We start from the raw sequence: 21,115 nt of genomic DNA on the forward strand, positions 1-21,115 counted from the left end.
AATATTTGCTCCTTATCTCTGAAATGCAACGTTCTTTATGATTCTTATTGTGTACTTTAGAATACCATACTGCAGAAGAAAAAAATGGTGAGGCAAAAATGACCATGTCTTCTGGGAATTTTATTCAAAATGTTAGACTCTGAGTAAATAAAAGTGAATGTGTCCCCCCAAATACTTGATGTCCACACAATTCTTGAAATTGTTGATCGCCTCTTTCTCTTTTTCCCTTGGCTTCCATGGCACTGCTCAATTTTGGATTTCCTCCTACCTCTCTGATTTCAACATCCTTTGCTAAACAAGTATCTATTTCTTGCCTTACAAACGTTAATGGAGCCAGTACTTACTTCCAAACATAAATACTAATGAGGAAATTCATCATAATTGAAGTAAAAATGAGAAAAAAAAATTTTTAAAGCCCTAACTGATAAATATTACACTTTCAAGAACATTAAGTGGACATGATTATCAAGCTTTTGCAGTGTTTTGTTTTTGTTTTTTTTACAGTAAAAATTTATCATATCTGCATCAGGGTAGAGGAGGAACTATGATCCTTAAATTGTTTCTGTGTAACTCATCATATAGATCAAATAAAGTGGGTTGTATCCCCTCTTTTCTTCTCTCTCTACATTCTCTTGCTGCATGTCTGAATTAGTTTCTATGAGTTCAATGACCATCTCTTTGAAGATTGTTCACAAATCTATATGTCCATCCCTGTTCTCTCTCACATTTCAGTCTCTTATCACCAATAGCTTATTAGAAATTCTGAATTAGTATTTATCCATATCCCAGTCTCAATACGGCCAAAACATAACTCAGTATCCTTCCTCCCAAACATCCTACTTTTCTTACTATTTCTTACAAGGGTACCATCATCTATCTATTTAGCCAATTTTATAATCTAAGTCATCTTCAATTTCTCACTCTCCCTGGTCCCAAACACTGTTGTCATGCTTTACGTTTTCTATTTCTGTGGCATCTCTGAAATCCACCTGGACTATTGTAAAATGGCCTTCTAAATGGATTCCTTGTGATATACTCTCTCTCTGTAATCCAACTTTCACCCAGCTACCAAAGGTAAGTTTTTAAATCTGATCTTCAAGTACAGATATGACTCACCCTACCCTCACCAACTTAATAGGCTTCCGTTTCCCTTTTGTAGCTAGACCAAATGCAATCTTTTCTATTTGATATTTTAATCACTTCACAATTTGAATCAAACCATTTTTCTATATTTATTACATAATTCTTCCATTTACATAATCTGCATTCCAGTTAAACTGTATTTGCAATATCAAGTACTCACTCCTCACTTGTGACATTCCATCTCTCAGCCTTCTGCCTTTTCTCATACTGTGCCCCACGCCTGATAATGTGCTTCTTCCCCCTCGTTAAAATCTCTAGTAGTCTTCAAAGATTAAATCAAGTACCATCTTCTACACAATATCTTCCCCGATCCCTCTCAATTGGCACTTACTCCTGTACAAAATTGCACTGTAATTATTTGATATATTTTGCAATACCCATATTCATATTTTGCCTAATAGAATGCAAGTATGGCAGAGGACGAATGTTGAGGCCTAGAAGCCCTGTTGGAGAAGAAGCTCCCATGGCTGATGCCCTTTCCTTCTGAGCCCAGAGCCCAGTCACTCTAGCCTGTCCTCACTGGTGTCTGGGGCGAGGGAGCCGATCCTCACTCACAGTCAAGATGTCCAAGAGGAAGGTCAACTCCACATAAAGGGAAGTAAGGGAAGAGCCCAAGAGGAGGTCAGCTAGATTGCCAGCTAAGCCAGTCCTTGCAAAGGTTGAACCTAAGCCCAAAAAGACAGCTGGAAAGGATAACTCTTAGGCCAAAAAAAGTTCACACAAAAGGAAAAAATGGAGCAAAAGGAAAACAAGAAGAAGTTTCTAACCAAGAAGGGAATAAAGATGACTTGTCTGCAGAAAATGGAGAAAATAAAAATGAAGAGGTTCCAGTCTCTGCTTCAGCAGGAGAGAAAGAAACCAAATCTGAATAACATCTTATACCACTGTTTTAACAATTGTCCCCGTTACCTTCCTTCTTATACAATTCAGAGAAATATTTTTATTAACTATTTTGCAAATATCAGTTTTTTAGTCACTCTGGAAACACATTTTTAAGATAAAGGGAATCTCGCCTCATCACGTTTATTTCTTAAAACATTTGGATAAATGTAAGCCAATCTAAACTGGCTTTATTTAGATTCCTGTTTAAAGAGGTGAAATCATGCTCTGGTTGTCAGTTTGGCTGGTTGTTTGTTTCTTTGAATACAACCAGAATGTTGACTAGGAAGGTGCTGTGTGTCTTGTGCACAGACAACATTCCATAGGTAGTTCTTACATCATATTAAATGAAGCATAGATAGCAACTTGGAGTTGTGACCATGAATTTTAAAGCTCTCATTTTAATCTGCATCCATCTTGTCTTTGGACACAATTTTTTCCTAAGTAAAATGGCTCCCTAGTGTTGGATCTCCCTTTCACAATTGCGTGCTATCTGTGACATTGTCATCTTTGGCAGTGATGGTATATGTTATTTTCCAGTAACTTTGATAATGTTCTATAAAAGACTGGATAATCTGTATAATGAGTGTAGTTGTATCAAATACAGAATTAGTGGAACTTGACTTTGTAAATGACTTAATACTTTGTCCGTATTTAGGACACTGGTATTTGATAACCTCTTTTTAGGGAGAGTTGCCTTCAGATTTAAAATAAGAAAATCACTGGAATAACACTTCAGAAAAGAATTGCAACCACATAATTTTTAGACTTTTCTAGCATTTTTTAAATGTACAATTTATGTCTATGTACTGATTACCAAATGAACTAATAAAATCTTGATTATAAAAAAAAAGAACAGAATATGTGAACCATAGCTTTCCAGCATAGAGATAATCATATCAGCCCTCACCCATTTTTACAACTCTCTCTTTCTTTTTCTCTGTGCTTCAAAAGAAATCTGGTTAGCATGATTTGATATATTCTTAATTAATTTCCAAAACTGTAGAAACTCTTTGTTAAATTGCTTCAGCTTTCATACACACATATCTTCTCCTTTGGATAGCTTCCCTTCTTTTAATTTCAAACTGGCAGACTAAGTTATAATTTACACTGCATGACATTAACGAACATATGTATGGTATTTTGGTAGAGGTGGGAAAGAGGGACAGAGGCCTCATAATGGCTTGTGTCTGGAAGGAACGTGTACCTTAGTATACCAGCTTCTTTAAGAAAATGTCATACTCCCCAGAACTTCAATACACCAGGATAAAGTATCTTTGGGAGAGGTCAGAATGGTAAGGGAACACAGGTTCAAAGGCAGTATAATACAAGACCTTAAAACTTGTGATAGAAAGTGACTCCCATCTACTTAACTGTTTTATTCCTTGGAGAGAATAACAGGACAACAATATAGCAATAGATAAATATGCATGTATGTATCTATGTATATGTGTTATAGATAATTTTAATTATATTTAATATTTAAATATATTTAATATTCATTATAATTAATATAATTTAACAGTAGACATATTTATTCACACATATCACAATAAGTAAACAAAGGCAATGAAAGAAGGAATGAGATTTAAATCCTAACATAGAAATGAGATAGAGAAGGGAGAAAGGAAAATCAAATATTGTACAAAAAATTGAAATGACTAAAGTGTATTGACAACAGAGAATTTTTAAAAAATCATCAAAGCCTATTATGTACAATTATATGCTAACAAAACTGAGAATTTAAAGTAAATGGATGACTATCTACAAAAATATTTTATAAAAACCTAATTGACACAGCAAGAATTAGAGATCTTTAAAAACTCAATTTCACGAAATAAAATTGAATGCATAGAATAACTAAAAAAGATGTCATGGTTCAGATAGATTTAGATGTGAATTCTATGAAATGATAAAAAGACAATTGTGTGTGCTACAAAAAAGTTCTTAATAATGGAAAAAGAAATCACTCTACCAAGTTTCTTTCTTGAAATAAATATGATTCTAATACTGAAACTTATGGAGATATAAAGCAGAGCAAATAGAATAAAATCATTAATGAATTGTCTCTCCCACAGTTACACAATTGGTGTCAAACCTGAGACTAAAGGGCAGATCTTTAAAAATAAATCTTAGTATTCTTTTCTCTATAAAAAATTGCTATGTACACTCCAACCATTAAGCTTTTTGTAGTATAATTCTTCCTGGAACTAGCGGGTAGAAGTGGGTTCTCAAGGTTAATATGCTGCCAAACATGATCATATAATAGTCTATATGTCAATTAATCAACAAGTATTCCTTAAATATTTCCTCTGTTTCAGGTACTGTGCTCTGTAAGCTTTGGACATCTAAAGAAAAAGTAGACAGTTCCTGCCCTCAAGGAGCTTACATTCTAATTGGAAAGATAACATATGCAATCAATATGTAAAAGATAGATAGAGTAGATAGAAATATACTTTAAAGGTTGTGGTACTAGAAGATTTCCATGTGCTGTAGAAATCCGAGAACGAGATAAACAGCAGAGTCTTGAGAAAATGTTAAAATTAGGATTGGTTAAGAAGGGTGTTCAAGACTCAGAGGTGGGAATTAATGAATTTTTTGTCTAGTCATTTTAGTGGTGTCCAACTCTGTGACCCTATTTGGGGTTTTCTTGGGAAAACTAATTGGGGTGGTTTGCCATTTTCTGCTCCGACTCATTTTGTAGTTGGGGAAACTGAGGCAAACAATGAAATGACTTGCCCAAGATCACACAACTACTAAGTGTATGAGATCAAATTTGAAGTCACTAAAATGAGTCTTCCTGACTCCAGGTCTGGCACTTTATGCACTGGAACACCTTATATAAGGTTAAACAAAGGAAACTTTATTATCGAGTACAGAGCTGTGTTCAGAAAAAGAGTTTGCATAGAAAACATTGGTCATTTGATGGTGGTACTAGATGACAGACTGCAGAATTATAGAACTGAAAGGAACCATTGAAGTGAAGTTGAATCCCTTCATTTTCCACTCTTGACAACCTTGGTCTTTGAAGAAGTTTGCACTTTATTAGACTCACAGACAGGAAACATGGTATCTAGAAGGAAAGAACTGGCAAGAAGAAAGGATGTTAGAAAGGTTAATTTGATTAACAGAACTCTTTGATGAGGAAAAAAATGAACACTTCCACTCTGAAGCTAAGCTAATTAAATTGTGAATAAGCTAGAACAATAATACTTCTATTTAGCCATCCTCAGAATACAGATCAGACATCTTTCACAGCCCCTCTAGTCCTCTCTTGACCATGCTGTCATCTGACGTACTGCCACACATCTACTGTCAATATTGATATCCATATGTACTATTTGTGCCCAACCTGTGATAGAGTCCACCAAGCTCTTATTGCCCTGATCACCCAGTCACACATACTGTAGCTTGGCTCCAACACAGTGATGACATTTTGGTCTTCTTCAAGAGCAAAGGACAACGACACCATATCCTTTTCCTTGTTCTCTCCTTCCTTCTCTACCTCATTTTGCTCTGAACTCAATGACAGAATCAGCACTGTCACAGTACTACTATTCCAAGAAAGGGAATGTGAACTGATTTTATTGTGGATCAATTCATCACCCCTTTGATGCTCCAGACATTCTCCTTCCTGGCCACCTGTTCCGTATGCATGCATGTATGTATGTACATGCATATATGTGTATAGGTATGTGTGTATATGTATATATGTGTATATATATATATATACACATATATACACATATATATTCCTCCTTTATTAAAATTTAGGTTTTTCAAGGGTAAAGACTTAAATATTTGTAAATGTGTACTTATCAGAGTGTTTTGCCCATAGTACGCATTTAAAAATGATTGCTACTCCTTAATTAACAATAAAATATAATGCATGGTCTGTGTATCAAGAGAGATAAAAAAAAGGTAGACCATAAGGGAAAAGATCATGATCAACTAGGAGAAACAGAGGAGGCGTTTTGAAATCAATGGCATTTGAGCTAGTGGTTAAATCTTGACTAGAATGTTAAGAAAAGGAAGAAGACATTCAAATCTCAAACAGTGAGATAAAAAGGGAGGAAAACATGATGGACAAATAGTGGTCCAATTACTCTGGATAATCAACTACTTAGAGCAGAAGAGTATGAAGGAAGATTTAAACTGTAAGACGACACCAGATTCTGAGGGATTTGAATGTCATATTAAAGAATTTGAATTAGATAAGCAAGAGGGTTCTACTAAAGAATTTGAGGACATGATCCGATACACAAATAAATTAATATGGCCTTCCTATAAATAATAATTTGAATGGGAAAGTGGAGAGAAAGTGGAAGAGGAAAAGAGTTAAAGACAACTATGACTTCCAACCTGGGAGACAGGGAAAATTGTGGTATCACTGACAGAAACATTAAACTCATATGGAAGAGCATATTTGGGGGAGGGAGAAAGGCAGGAAATCATAAGCCCACTTTTGGACATTGGGGAAATATTTTTAAAGGCAGAAAAAAAGGACAAATGTTAGCCTGGAATCAGAGACAAGAACAGGAGCCAGAAAACAGGTGGTGTCACTTTTTAGAATAGTAATTACAGGCACTTTTAAAAAATTTGCAATCAATAGAAATATCCCAAGAATAATGGGGGGAGGGTAAGAAGATACAAAAATAGAAGGATGATGGCAGGAAGATAGGGCTATATTTTGGAGCTTATACCAAGTGATTTTTAATTTTTCAGTAATGTAAAAGGAAAAATCACCCACTGTGGTATAAGGGGGAATGGAGGATTTACCAAGAAGAATGACATGCTGGAATAGTCACTGTAGCAAGTTAGCCAAAGACCAGATAAGGGACAAATAGAAGGTTTGGCCAGCAGGGGCTAGTTTCAAATTGTAGTTGGAGAGGATAAAATTATGTCAAGCCAGATCTTTTCTGTTTAAAGAGTTTTTCCAACTTTGATTTTTGGCTTGGAAGAGTAGATAAACAAATGAGGGTAAATTCTGGGTTGGGAATTTGCAGGGTAGGCAAAGTCAGTGGAACCAGGGATATCAGACATTTTAGAGGGTAACAGTGAAGGACTCAATTGTGAAATCCAAAGAGAGGAAAAAGGCAAACGAGGTCAGGAGGGAGCTAAAGATGAATTCAAAATCTTTGATCCTATGATAAAAGGGAAAGTGAGAAAAAGTAGAGTGCTTGAACATCACATTTAGTTACTATGTAAAAATCATGATAATAGGGAAATAATAATAAACTTGGAGTCAGAAATCCTGGATTCAAATCAAGACCCTGCCATTGATCAGTCGTGTACCATTAGGTAGGTCACTCAATCTCCCTACACTTCAGTTTATGCATTTGTAAAAGGAGGATTTTAGATTATACAACCCCTAAAGTCCCTTTCTACTCTAACATTCTGGTTCTATAAAATCACACATAATGATGATTATGTACAGACAGGAGAGTAGCCACGCTGAAAATCTGAGACTATCATATTGGGAAAGGTCAATATATAAGTGCTGGTGTGGAGTGAAGGGGTAAAGGCAATAAGATGCTGTGTCAGGGAAGAAAAATGCTTTCATTACAATTTCTATTACAAGGTAAGTCACACAACAGCTGTCTCTCTCTCTCTCTCTCTCTCTCTCTCTCTCTCTCTCCCTCTCTCTCTCTCTTTCTCTCTCAATATTTCTGGTTTTACAACTGATAGATCCCTGACCTTATTGATAATTTGTTGTATTTCAGGGGACAAAAACAGAGATTTCATTATCTACTTGGTTATTTCTGATTTCAAGGATCTGAGACATGATGAACTCTTTCTTTTGACTGTTTCTTTAAAAGAACTGAAAGAAGGTAGGCAAAGGCTACTTAAGATGTCCCATTTAACACTGAAGTAAAGGTTTATTATAAAATGCATTATTCACCTCAAGAAAGCAGCTTTACAATAACCTTACTCCTCCCACCCAGCCATCATTAACGTCCAGGCCTAGGAAACATGGTTATCATTCTGTTTATTCTTCTAGTTTGGCTGATATTTTCTTCAATTAGACTGTTACACCTGGAATATATCTACTATCAATATCTCCATTTGAATGAGTTCAAAGTTGAAATCAAACACCATCTCGTCCAACTCTCTCATTGTAGAGGCAAAAAATTTGACCAAGAAAAGGGGGAGGGTTGGGAATGTACAGAGCAAATGAAGCCAATTGTTAAAATAAAAGTTATTTTGTAGTACAAAATAAAATTGATAGGCCAAAAAAAAAGAAAAAGGAAAACCAATATAGGACTATGAGTTTCTCTGGGAATAGTTTAAATGGTCAATATAAAGGATCCAGCCAAATCAGAGAGCTGAAAAAGGATATTGTCCTTGTAAGTGTAATATTTTTGGAAGATCACCTCATACAAATTTTAATTAGCAAATCCCCAAACAAATAAGGGGTGCTACATTCTGTAGTATAATTTTATAAGGCTCTTATGTTTGCTTCTGGCTATTTTATTACTACCATTAACAGCAGAGAGGAAATGCAGCTGTGTAACAAACAAATTGAGTAATGATGATAACGTGAGCCAAGTGAGGGAAAAAAAATTAGCAAAATAGTTACTAGTGGTCGTGAAACTCAAGGTGAGGAGAAATATAGGACCTAGCCCCAAAAATGACCAAAAGAACATAGAAAAGTTATATTTGGTAGGCTCAGTTTTCACAAACTTAATTGGTTTAAAGTATACACAAACTATTCATTTTAAAAATTTTCTCCCTTGGAAGATTGTGTTGTTAGGCAACTGAAAAATCCCCTTTCTTATCTAATGTATATATGTATATAAATATATGATGTATATTTATATGTATATGTCTGTACATATTTATACATACACACATACATATACACACATACAAATACATGCATATATACATATTAATAAATATATACTCATACATATGTTTGGATAGATACATAAATAAATAGATGTGAAATAACATGAACAGTAACTTGAGCCTGATTTGCATGAAATTTTTCGTTATCACAGTTCTTGGTGCTAACTAGGGAAAAAGCTTTGTCTGAATTTTGTTCCCCATGTACTCGAACTCCAATTATTATTTTTCACTTGTAATCTTCAATGTGTTGTTATTATAACTGTATGAAAAGACAGCATTTTACACTTTAAAAAGGTAATATTTGATGCTCAACATACTTTGGAAACGTACTCAAATTTTAATGCTTTTCTCCAAGAAAGATATTTTTTTTTTAGGAGTCAATGATTTTTAAAAAACAAGACGTTTTGGAATTCTAAATTCAGATTGGGTCCATAGAACCACTACTCAGTTTGAACAAATCATCCAGAGCTAAGTGTTTAGTGTCACTTGGGGCAGTTCTTTCACCAGATATGTCAGAGATCCTGACAACCTCAGTGTAAAGCAGGGGGAAATTAAGTCAACCAGATATTAGATGTATAAGATGGAAGCTCCTGGTTTACTGTGATGGCCATCAATTCATAGTGTCATCAACCAGTAAAAATAGAGGAGAAGAAATGGATAGGAGTATTGCTTAAATTAAATATTGCACTCAAATTCTGTGATTTTCATTTCACCTAGCCCTTTCATTTTTTTTAAATGTATAAACTGAAGCCTAAAAATGAAGTCACTGCACCAGTTAGCTACACAATTGGGACTGGAACCTATACTTTCTGACTCATAGCACAAAATCCCATAACAGATGACTTTCACATATGCACGGTTCAGAAAACGCTTTCCGTGCACAACCTCATTTTGCCCTTATGATACCCCTATGCAAAAGTAGGGCAGAATTATTATGCATGTTTTAGATGAGAAAATTAACACTCAGAAAGATTTATTTAATTCTGTGTAGTCCATATCTAGTAAATGAAAGAACTGGAAATTGAATTCAGGCCATCTTACTCCAAATATACTACAGCATCAAATTGATTCATGGGACAAGGAAATTCAATAGTTAGTCCAGGAAACAGCTAAAGACAAAAGATACCAATAATTTAGCAAAACTTTAAACAAAGTCTCTCATGGAATTCTTGTGGACTAGGTGGAGACAAGTGCTATGATAATATAGTTGAAGATTCCTAACAAATTGAAAGACTATACTCAAACAATAGGCAACAATGAGTCTATGTTATTATAAAAAAGATCTCCAGTTTATTGTTCCAAGGATCTGGTCTTGGATTTCTACTGTACAACACAATGATTAGGTTGGTATATCAATGGAATGTTTATGAAATTTCTATATGACAATTAACTAGGATGGGATTACTTTACACATTGAATTATTAAGTAAGGGTCCAAAAAGATCTTAACTGGGTATAACATACCTAACAAGATGAAATATAAAAGAGATAAATGCAAAGGAATAAATTTAGACTCAAAAGATCTGGGCAATTACAGTAGTTGGAAAAATGGCCTGAGTGAATTGCTATATGACTTGATGGGATATGAAGGATTGTTTTGTTTTTTTTTTTTAATGACAGCAATACATTAGTAATATTACTAGCAATAGCCAGAAAATATACAGTCCAATAACTCAGTATTGATTAAAATACTTATTATTGGAATTCAAGGTCAACGTTATTCTCCAAAGTATTTTTTGAGGAAATAAGTGTCAAGAAATGTAAAAGGATATCAGAGAACAGCCACTAAAAATATTCATAGTTGCCAAAGAGTTGGAGGAGAAAAGAGAAGGGCAATAAATATTACTAGGCATAGAAAACAGAAGGGAAGATGTTATTCAGTGGTAAGGAAAAGTTGTGTCCCCCCCCCTCAGGAAATGTCTATTCATGTTTTCATCATGATTTGTGCACATGCTGAGTTCAAGGTATCTATAAGATATTCAGTTCTGGATGTCTAAAAGAGATACAAGACTGGCAATTGGGGAAGAGGTGAAGGATAAACAAAAACATATGAGAGTTTTCTGCATAGAGATGACAGTTGATTTCATGGGAGCTGATGAGAACAAGTGAAAAAAATATATGTATATATGTATACACACACACACACACACATATACATATATATGTATATATGTAGGAAAGGGAAGAGGGCCTAGGGCAGAGATTTAGGAGACAGCCACAGTTAGGAGTTATTTGGATGACTATGAACTTGGGGTTTTGGGGTGGCCAACATTTTAACTTGCACCATGTGTATGCCTGGAAAAGCCAATGTCTTCAGTTGATGGTTAATGCTCCTCTCCCATGCTGTTTTCTCAGACATGTTATAATAATATTCTTGTGGCTTTGTCTGCCTTGGGTGTGTCACAAGATACACCCTCAGGGCATTTTCATTACTGTTACTAGCACACAAAAGAAGTTGCAGGGTTTCACCTTGTGCATGTTTCTGTGGCTTCTGATACAGAATAGAGATCCTCTGGTGACTAATTTAAACCATACATAATCAGCACCATTAAAATAAAATAATTAAGTAGCCTTCAGATAAAACTCCTGTTAACACTACACTTATATCACAGCTTTTATTCATATTTTTTCTTTGGATGAAATTATGAGGGTGGATATATATTTTTTTAAAAAGAACTGTACTGAGTACATTCCAAGAAAGATGGCATGTTTAAAACCTGCTATCCTAAAGAGAAGTGTACCTGAACTCACATGTATTAATACAGTGTTCATATTAGGAAGGTCCAAAACTGTTCAGTTAAGTAATATAACCCTCTTTCAGATTCATAAGCCTTCAGATAACTTTTGATTGTGTTTGCTTTAATTAGTACCTTAAAACCACCAATGTTTTTCTCCTATGCTTTATTTGTTTCTCTTTTATTTATTTTTTTGGGGGGAGGGAACAATGGATGATGGCAGCGATTTTTTTTTCAGTCATTGTATAAGGTTCCCATAGGATGTTTGGAAAACTCTTCTCTTTTGCATTTTTCGGTCATAATATGTGAGATACTTATTGAGAGACATGTAAGAGTGTCACTTGAAATATTCACTCTCTTGGTAGTGTTTTAGCCTTTATTATAGAAGACAGAAAAATAGGAAGTCTACTAGAATTTTATATAGTTTCTAAAAGAGATGGACAAGGCTTACTAAAGAAAATCAATCGATAAAAATTTATTGACAGCCAGCACTGAAGATATAAATAGAAATATTTAAAAATAGAGAATAATAAATAGAAATAAGCTCACAAGGAATTTATATTATAATGAAGAGACAATAAGGACATGTGTGTATACAAAATAAACATATAGAGAATAAATACAAATAAATGCAAAGGTGTTAAATATAAAGTAGGTTGGAAGGGAGGGCACTAGCAGTGGGAGAAAACAAGAAAAGTTTAATTGAGAAGACTATCAGACGATATTTTGAAAGAAAAGATACACTCTCAAGATGTATTTGTGGATTCCTATTGAGAATGTTCATCCTACACGTGGGAGTTGGCCAGTACAAAAACATGGAGATAGGAAATGCCACATTAAGTAATGAGAATGAAGAGAAGGTCAGTTCAGCTGTATTTCAGATTAGAGGAGAGGGAGTAATATAGAATGAAGTTTGAAACATAGATTGGGCCAGATGGTGAAAGGTTTTAAAAGCTAAATAAAAGAGTTTATGTTTTGTCCTAGAGGCAACTGGGAACCACTGGAGTTTATTGAGTTTAGAGTTTAGGCAATGAATTGAAAGTGAATTTCCCAGGATCTCAAAGTCAGTATGTGTCAAAAAGAGTACTTGAACTAATGTGGAAGCCAGTTAGCTTTTCGACATTGCTTTGGGGGAATAGTTCTTTTGGGGTTATTTCTCATTAAGTTTTCAAGATATACTCCTTACATTTAAAACACAAAATGTTTTAGATTAAAATGCAAAACAGTGGGCTCTAGTCCCAGTGGGGTGGATCAGGCAAACATCAATACCAGGACTCCCCATGCGCATATCCAGGGAAACCAGCAGACTACAGCTCTGAGAACCACCACATGCTTCTGTGTGCCCCTGAGCAAACTGGCATCCTCAGTGACCAGATCTCTGGATGCTTCAGCAGAACTTTGGGCAAACAGGCAGCCTCCAGAGGTCAGACCACCACATGTTTCAATGTAGCCCTGGGGAAATGCAGAAACACCCCACCAGGCCTCAGTACACACCAGATACCACCACTAGGGATGCAGTTCAGCTCCAAGTAATCTGTCAGACCCCTACAGTCTACAGAAGCACCAACCACCCCTAATTCCACCTACTCAGTGAAGCACTAGACTACAGGGTCTTCTGTGGGTCTTGAGGGATCATCAGTGAAGTACCAGGTAAATAGCTAGGGTCTGCAGTCACTGTCACAAGAAGTCTAAGACAATGTCCCTTCCACTCTGGGAGCAGAGCTCAAATTGAAAAGAAAGGAAAATGAGCAAAAAACAATAAAAAAGGATCAGAACTTTATTATAGTGGCAGGGACGACCAATACACAAACTCAGAAGAGGACAACAATATCCACAAGTTAGAACTTATCAAATTTCAGTCATTTATTAAATGATTAGAAATTAGCAATTAATAAATACGTACGGGGCAGAGCCAAGATGGTGGAATAGAAAGATGCAGATATGATAGCTCCGAACCCACCACCCATAAAATATCTGTAAAAAAGATTCTGGAGCAACAAATTCTGGAGCAGCAGAAGCCACAGAACAACTGAGTGGATGAGATTTCTGTTCCAGACAGACCTGACGCGAAAGGTCTATCACGCCCTAGACCAGGAGCCCAGCCCAGCCCTGCCATGGCCGAGGCACCAAGAGGAGCAGATCCGAGCAGGCTTCAGGGATGGAATCTCCAGCAGCCACGGGGGTCCCTCCACCCACAGGTGACAAGGGTCGGTGAGAGAGTCTTTTTGGGTGGCCAACAGGGGAGTGGGGTGTCCCCGTGGCTCAGGCCCCCTTGGGAGGCAGCAGTGGAGGCAGGAGCAGACTGGGGCTCCCCAAGCAGGCAGGAGCCTGGATCCATTGTTGAAGGTCTCTGCATAAACTCCCTGAGGGAACTGAGCCCCTGAGGGAGCCCTGCCCGCACCTGAGCACCTGAACTTGATCTCACACTGAATAGCAGCCCTGCCCCCACCCAAAGCCCTGAGGCTGGGAAGCAGCATTTGAATCTCAGACCACAAGTGCTGGCTGGGCGGATCTGGAGGTGAGGTGGGGATGGAGAGGACACTCAGAAGTCAAGTCACTGGCTGGGAAAATGCCCAGAAAAGGGAAAAGAAATAAGACTATAGAAGATTGCTTTCTTGGTGAACAGTCATTTCCTCCCTTCCTTTCTAATGAGGAAGAACAATGCTTACCATCAGGGAAAGACACAGAAGTCAAGGCTTCTGTATCCCAGCCCACTCAATGGGCTCAGGTCATGCAAGAGCTCAAAAAGGATTTTGAAAAGCAAGTTAGAGAGGTGGAGGAAAAACTGGGAAGACAAATGAGAGACATGCAAGCAAAGCATGAAAAACAGGTCAACACCCTGCTAAAGGAGACCCAAAAAATGCTGAAGAAAATAACAGCTTGAAAAATAGGCTAACTCAATTGACAAAAAAGGTTCAAAAAGCCAATAAGGAGAAGAATGCTTTCAAAAGCAGAATTAGCTAAATGGAAAAGGAAGTTCAAAAGCTCACTGAAGAAAATAGTTCTTTCAAAATTGGAATGGAACAGATGGAGGCCAATGACTTTATGAGAAACCAAGAAATCACAAAACAAAACCAAAAGAATGAAAAAATGGAAGATAACGTGAAATATCTCATGGGAAAAACAACTGGCCTGGAAAATAGATCCAGGAGAGAGAATTTAAAAATTATGGGACTACATGAAAGCCATGATCAAAAAAAGAGCCTAGACATCATCTTTCATGAAATTATCAAGGAAAGCTGCCCTGAGATTCTAGAACCTGAGGGCAAAATAAGTATTTAAGGAATCCACTGATCACCTCCTGAAAGAGATCCAAAAAGAGAAACTCCTAGGAACATTGTGGCCAAATTCCAGAGTTCCCAGGTTAAGGAGAAAATATTGCAAGCAGCTAGAAAGAAACAATGCAAGTATTGTGGAAATACAATCAGGATAACACAAGATCTAGCAGCTTCTACATTAGGGGATCAAAGAGAGTGGAATAGGGTATTCCAGAAGTCAAAGGAACTAGGACTAAAACCAAGAATCACCTACCCAGCAAAACTGAGTATAATACTTCAGGGGAAAAATTGGTCTTTCAATGAAATAGAGGCCTTTCAAGCATTCTTGATGAAAAGACCAGAGCTGAGAAGAAAATTTGACTTTCAAACACAGGAATGAAGAGAAGCATGAAAAGGTAAACAGCAAAGAGAAGTCTAAAGGGACTTGCTGAAGTTGAACTGTTTACATTCCTACATGGAAAGACAATATTTTTAACTCTTGAAACTATTCAGTATGTGGGTACTAGGTGGGATTACACACACACATTTGCACACACATAGAGACAGAGTGCACAGAGTGAATTGAAGAGGATGGGATCATATCTTAAAAAAATGAAATCAAGCAGTGAGAGAGAAATATATTGGGACAAGAAAGGGAGAAAGGGAATGGGGCAAACTATCTCTCATAAAAGAGGCAAGCAAAAGACTTTTTAGTGAAGGGAAAAAGAGGGGAGGTGAGAGAAAAACATGAAGTTTACTCTCATCACATTCCACTAAAGGAAGGAATAAAATGCACACTCATTTTGGTATGAAAACCTATCTTACAATACAGGAAAGTGGGGGATAAGGAGATAAGCAGGGTGGGGGGGGAGGATGGAAGGGAGGGCATGGGGAGGAGGGAGCAATTTGAGGTCAACAGTCATGGGGAGGGACAGGATCAAAAGAGAGAATAGAAGTAATGGGGGACAGGATAGGAGGAGGGAAATATAGTTAGTCTTATACAACACGACTATTATGGAAGTCATTTGCAAAACTACACAGAGTTGGCCTATATTGAATTGCTTGCCCTCCAAAGGGAAGGGGTGGGGAGGGAGGGAGGAAGGGAAGTTGGAACTCAGAGTTTTAGGAACAACTGTCGAGTACTGCTCTCGCCACTAGGAAATAAGAAATACAGGTAAAGGGGTATAGAAAGTTATTTGGCCTTATAGGACAAAAGAGAAGATGGAGACAAGGGCAGAGAGGGATGATAGAAGAGAGAGCAGATTGGTGATAAGGGTAATTAGTATGCTCAGTGTTTTGGGGTGGGGGGAGGGGACAAAAGGGGAGAAAATTTGGAACCCAAAATTTTGTGAAAATGAAAGTTAAAAGTTAAATAAATAAATTAAATTGAAAAACCAACCAAACAAACAAAAAAATAAGTACCTACTATGTTCCAGGTAATATGCTAAGTTGTATTCTAACTTGTCAGTGGCAGTCTCTACAGAGACTAATAATAGTTATTAAGAAGACATCTTGGACATTCCTTTGGGTTTTCAAATGTCTCAGGAATCTGATATGCTCCTTATGACCTGGACACCCTTGCACGTTTATTCAAAGCAGAGATGGGATTAATCTAACTATTGCTTTCTGGTATAAGGAGTCTGAATAGACTTTGGCACAGGTAGTTTGAAAAGTGGCCAATGTGGTTGCATTCTGTGAGTGGGAGGCAAATCTTGCAGAATTCTGAGGTTAGGCTCAGAGTGCCAAGAGGGAAAAATCCCTTTATGTAATGGAAAGGCTGATCAAGCCCATATACTATTGTTGGGACTGCAGACGGCCAAATCCCTGTGGCAATGAGGTGGAGTGTAATAGCTCATGCCATCCAGTTTGGCAGTGTAGATACAGCCCATAAATGTTCCTCAGCATTATAGCTCTTTGCTATGATTATTATGGCTTTTAATAGGGTCCTTTCAATCCAGAGGCATGAGTTTAAGATCTGAGTCTCCAAGTAGAACTTTATAAAAAAAGTATTTTCCATCACACTTTCTCCAGAAGCATCCATAATGATTCATACCTTTCATGTGCCCCTAAAAGTCCAGGCTACCTACTCAGTTGCTACCCTGTGAGTCACTTGTACCTAAGGTTTTGTCTTATACCAGATGGCCCTACACTTTTATATCCTACATACACCAGGAAAGGTAAAGCAATATTAAAATTGCTTCCAATAAAATAAGCTTACATATAGTAGATTCTTCTTACAAGTTTACACTTCAAACATCTTATAAGACTCACAACTTTCACAGTAAATAGTTAAGATATGTATGTATATATACACATTTATGTATAGATATGCACAACACATACATGCATACATACACACACACACACACACACACACATATATATGTTTGAAGAAACAATTATGATTGACTAGGGGAAGTGAAGAACAGAAAACCTTTTATGACTATTTTGGTATGGTGACTGCAGCTACCAGCTTGCTAAATGCTGACACTGAAGGAATGGCACTCAGCTGGACTTTGTCAATGGCTAAGGCTGGGTCTGACCCATTTGACCACCTGTACAGATCTAAGACAGTGGCTGTCTGATCATGTGATGGTGGACATTCTGGGCTTCAGGAAGGTCTTCTTCCTGTTGAATATGGCTTACTAAGTTGCTTTCTAGTACTAATGGACTGACCTTTGGACAACTCCCAGGGATCATTTCATGTAGTTTCATCAACCATGTGACCAGCTTCTTCTCTTGGAGCTGTCTGATGCCCGACCTGTGTGATCCATATAGACATATCTGGGTTTCCTTCCTACCTTCTAAGGAGACTTAAACCTGGACAAAGTTATCTTATCATTGGTCCTAAAAGGATTTTCTTGCTTATTCATACTGTTGGGAGAAAGAAGCCAGTCTACTGGGTAATCTCCTTAGAAGAGCCACCTAGCAAGAGTGAGGAAATCAGAAGCTTTCCTTATAAGCTCATACCTGAGTCAGCTGAGTACACTTGTATTCAACTTTAATGGGGATAAATGGCAATGTTGTGACAATGGTGTGGTAAATAGAGACCTGAAGTCAGGACGACATGAGCCAACATCTAGCCTCAGAAAATTACTATGTGACCTTAGGCAAGTCATTTCACTTTTCTAAAACTTCATCTGTAAATTTGGAATCCTAAGAGTATCTCCCTCTCAGGGATATTGTGAGGACAAAATGTAATACTATTTGTCAAGCTTTTTGCAAATCTCAAAATACTATATATACACTATATCTTATTTCTTTTGTTATTGTAAATGTTGTTAGAGTTATTGCTGTTCTGTTCAGTCATTTCAGTCATGTCCAACTCTTCATGAGCCCATTTGAGATTTTCTTGGCAAAGAGATTAGAATTGCTTTCCACTTCCTTCTCCAGTTCATTTTGCAAATGAAGAAACTGAGGCAAGTTGGGTTAGGAGACTTGCCCAGGGTCACATAGCTAGTAAGTACCTGAGGCCAGATTTGAACTCAGAAAGATCAATCTTCCTGACTCCTGGCCCACCCTCTATTGCCTGCACCATTGAACTGTCCCTGTTCTTACAGAAGGAACACTAATGAATGGTAGGGTCTCAGAATCTTAAGACACCTCATCACAAAACCATCAGATCATAGATTTACAATTGCAAGCCCTCTTAGAGATCATCTACTTCAACCCCCTCCTTTTCTGTGAGAAAACTAGGGATCAGTGAAGTTCAGTGATTTACCTAGAGTCACAGCTGTTTAAGTACCACAGGCAGAATTTGAACTCAGACCTTCTTGAATCTGAGTCTAGCACTCTATTTACATAAACACGCCAGAGGTGAGACTTGAACCCTGATCTTCCTTACCCTAAAGTGATCTCTCTAGCAATTATGCCATGCTGTTTCCCTAAACAGTCATATAAAGCCTTCCTTATTTGAATAGGAAACCTCACCTAAGATCACAGAATCTTAGATTTGGAGGTGTAAGAGATCTTAGAGCTATAAGAATCATAGAATCCAGATTTTTCTGACTCTATGACCATCATCTAATGAATAAACAATACTGTGTCTTCAGGTCTTCATATTTATTCTGATTAAATTTCATCTTGATCCATTTGATCCATAACTCTAGTGAGCTGAGATTGTTTGGGGCATTGATTCTTTTAAAGGTAAGTTATTATTCATGTGCAATGAAGAGAAGAAAAAATGGAGTTTTGTATTTTTTGAATGTTCTTATTCTGTGTAAATCTGCTACTACTCTTTCTGATAGTGACAAGCATATGACTGGAAAGGTTAGTGTGCTACCCAGAAGCTCTTTCTTCAGTGATGACCTCTGAAAAGAGTTATGGGAAGGCAATGGGATAAATGGACTCTTAAGGTTCCTTGTAGCTATCTGGCTTTAACATAAACATTGTGGGAAATGCTGCAGACCAAAGAAAGAATAAGATAATTCAAAGTCTGTTACGGCAACTGAGTGACTTACAATCTAAGACAAGTCATTTAGGGTTAGTGTGTTACACTTAAAACTTTCAACAAATGTGTTGTTCAGCATAACAGTTAGCTATCAGGTCATTCTATAATATATTGTGAAAATTGTACTTAATACTAGGTTTAACTCATTCTTCCAAGCATCCTGTACAGAAATAAAGACATGACTGCCATACTGAATACTAGGTCAGAATATTTTTGCAAAACCCAGCCCAGATTGAAGTGAAAGGAGAGAATTTTAAAGTAGGGTTGTCTGAAGAAAAAAACAATTGTTTATGAAGTAATTTGCAAACACACATTGTTAAAGGCATGCTAAATAACAACACATGTTGTGAATTTATTGAGAATAATTTTCTTTGTGTTAATAACGAAAGCTATGTAAGTCATCTCTCTCAATATGTCAACTCCTTTATAATAACTGATGAAATGGTTTGGAATACTAACTCTAGCATTACATTTGAATCATTAAATGTGGGGAAGTTTAAGAATCTCCTTATAAGTCTTAACAAAATAGTGTTTTAAGAATTCGGAGAAAAGTTTTGCTTGATCCAGATGTATTTTAGAATTTGGCATTCTGAGATACCTACTTCATAGAATATGGATAAAAGGCCATTTCCTGGTCTCTTTTCTTCAAAGTTTCTATTTTACTTATTAGCTCTTAAGGTGTATTGTTTATCATAAGTGTTTTCAAACACTTAATTAATAAGTGTATATTATGTGCCAGGCACTGGACTGTGGCAGCTAGGTGGTACAGTTGATAGAGTGGAATCAGGAAGATTCATCTTCCTGATGAGTTCAAGTCTATTCTCAGACACTTACTAGCTGTGTGATTCTATTTGCCTCAGTTTCCCCATCTGCAAAAGGGACTGGAAAAGGAAAGGGCAAATCATTCCAGTATCTTTGCCAAGAAAACCCCAAATGGGATCACCAAGAGTTAGACACAGCTGAAACGACTGAATGACAACAACAGATACTGAACTAGGTAATAAAGAGATACCAAAACAGAAGTGCAACAGGTTTATCCTCAAGGCGCTTACAACTGTACAGACATTTGTGTGTGTGTGCACATATATTGTGCAATAGGGCAGCAGAGCGATGATATACAGTCACTCCTTTCTTGACTCCACCACAACCCTTCTGCTGACTTATTACCTAAATGAGTTTTCTTGTATAATCATTCTCTCTCTACCCTGGGAAGTTGTAACAAAAAAAATTCTCTCTTTTTTTTTAGATATAAATACCTACGTGTCAGGCACTGTGCTCATCTCTTTCCAAATATTATCTCCATTGATTAGAGACTGTAAAAGCTAGCACCCCGACATACATAGGAGGGCCTGCTATCACAGGTTCTTTGATATAGTTACCAGAGACACAAACACAAACACCTGGAATTTCAAAGCACAGGGAGGGGGAGAGTATTTATACATTTTTTAGAGCCAGAGGGCATCACAACCCTAGAGAACTGGTGCCTCTTCAGAAACTTAACAAAAGGTGTGGGTCTTCCTACAAATCTCCCCAGGCCCATTAGTGGGTGGGGAAGGTCTTCTTTAATCACACTATTCAATCAGAGGCACTTGATTATGCTAAAACAAAAAATGCATTTTCAATATAGGGCAAAGATGAGAAGAGGTTGAATTCTAAAAATGGAGAAGGGTGGTGGTAAGCCAGTACAAAGGTATGGAAAAGAGATATCATGTAAGAGGGATGAGACAGGGAACAGTAGTTTTTTAAGTACCTACTGTGTGCCCTGTATTACATTAAACACCTTACAAATATCATCTCATT

Source organism: Notamacropus eugenii, chromosome 6 (genome assembly GCF_028372415.1).
Source record: "Notamacropus eugenii isolate mMacEug1 chromosome 6, mMacEug1.pri_v2, whole genome shotgun sequence".
Lineage (NCBI taxonomy): Eukaryota > Metazoa > Chordata > Mammalia > Diprotodontia > Macropodidae > Notamacropus > Notamacropus eugenii.